Raw genomic sequence first — 1,985 nt, 5'->3', positions numbered from 1 at the left:
AGAGTTAAGCATTTAGATTTAATTGTATAACCTAAGTCAACAGAGCGAAAGTTTGAGATAAGGGTGTTTAAAACGGTCAGTATTTTCTTAAAAAGAGTTTCTGCAACTTTATTGTTTTCAAAATATGATTTTTGACTTAATTATAAGTGACAGCTACATTAATCTAAGATCATGGTTTCTTCAACAGAGCGAGAGTTTGAGATAAAACCTTTAACCAATAAAGTTAATCGAAACGATTTATTTTAAAACCGAGAGACCGACAAGGAATTGATTCCCTGGTTTTGACGAACTACATACCGATATCCGTTTTATTGATATTTAATCTAGATATTAGTTTAGCTCTTAGCTCCCTTCCCCAAACAATCAAACATTTTCACCTTAGCTTTACGTAGTAACTTTAGATAACGGTACATCGATTCATAAGTCCCTGTGGGATCGATATCTTTTAAAACTACGCGATAGAACTGTGCACTTGCAGTTTGTATCCCATTCTCGACTCACACAGTCGAGCGATCAAGTTTTTGGCGCCGTTGCCGGGGACTTTTATTCAATCGATATCGTAACTCTTCCGTTACGCTGTAGAGACTAAGGTTTCTTTTTCCTTCTATTCTTTCTTTCGTTGATTTGTATGCCACGCACTCGCTCTCAAGGCGAACCGCTCTATTTACGAATCAACGATATCGAACTATATCTCCGAGTCTTACGACGAATTCGGGAATATCGTGCTGAAAACAATCTCCCTCCTATTCACCTTCCTGATATCAAAAACATTTTTCCTTCTTTAACCGAGATGGCAGAACCAGCTCGTGCTCTTAGAGATTACGCCGCTCCATCGCAAGATGAACCGCATTCAAGTATTGCTCCGCCCGCAATCGAAGCAAACAACTTTGAACTTAAACCTTCGCTGTTGCAGGCTGTGCAACAGAACCAATTCTCTGGAAATCTTACCGAAGATCCAAACCTTCATTTATCCGTATTTGTTCAATATGCTGATACTGTTAAAGCTAATGGTGTCACTTCAGAGGCAATTCGACTTCGTCTTTTTCCTTTCTCATTAAGAGATAGCGCTAGAAGATGGCTTCAATCTCTCCCCTCCAACTCAGTCACCACATGGAACGAGTTGAAGAAAGTTTTTCTTGCCCGATATTTTCCGCCAAGCAAAACAGCTATGTTAAGAGCCCAGATAAACGGATTTAAACAGAAAGACAACGAGTCTCTTTTCGAAGCATGGGAAAGATACAAAGACATGATGAGACTTTGCCCACACCATGGTTTGGAAGACTGGTTAGTAATTCACACATTTTATAATGGTCTCTTATACAATACAAGGTTAACAATAGACGCCGCTGCAGGTGGTGCACTAATGAACAAACCTTATGCTGATGCTTACCAGCTTATCGAGAGCATGGCCCAAAACCACTATCAGTGGGGAACCGAACGAACAACAGTGGAAAAACCTCAACCGAAAACTGGCATGTACGAGATAAGTAACCTTGATCACGTCAATGCAAAAGTGGATGCTTTGGTCCAGAAAATTGAAAGTTTAAACGTATCACCACCAACCGCCGTGGTTGCTATAACTCAGAATTGCGAGGTCTGTGGAATCCAAGGCCACACTCCTGCGGAATGTCAACTCTTGACTGGAATCCAAACAGAGCAAGTAAACTATGCTCAAGGAAGCCCCTATTCGAATACCTATAACCCAAATTGGAAGAACCATCCAAACTTTTCATATAAGAGTAATAATGCTTTATACGCACCTGGACAGTCTCCGAATCAAACCCTATCTATACCTCCGGGATATCAGAAACCAAATCCTAACAATAATACCCCTAGAAAATCCAACTTGGAAATCATGATGGAAAACTTTATAGCTTCCCAACAACAAACCAATAAAGATTTCTTAAACCAGAACATACACACTGGCGAACAACTTAAACAACTAGCAAGCAAAGTAGATGCCCTGGCTACCCATAACAAAATGC

General features: G+C 40.1%; 1 pseudogene; it reads right to left on the bottom strand.

Annotated features, from left to right (window-relative positions):
* Nucleotides 1–1,175: 1,175 nt before the first annotated feature.
* On the bottom strand, nt 1,176–1,275 carry LOC127089266 (uncharacterized; annotated as a pseudogene).
* Nucleotides 1,276–1,985: the final 710 nt, after the last annotated feature.

The sequence above is a fragment of the Lathyrus oleraceus genome, chromosome 5, assembly GCF_024323335.1.
Source record: "Lathyrus oleraceus cultivar Zhongwan6 chromosome 5, CAAS_Psat_ZW6_1.0, whole genome shotgun sequence".
In the NCBI taxonomy this organism is placed as follows: Eukaryota; Viridiplantae; Streptophyta; class Magnoliopsida; order Fabales; family Fabaceae; genus Lathyrus; species Lathyrus oleraceus.
The sequence above is the reverse complement of the archived record's forward strand: the minus strand, read 5'-3'. Positions and strand labels throughout refer to the sequence as shown.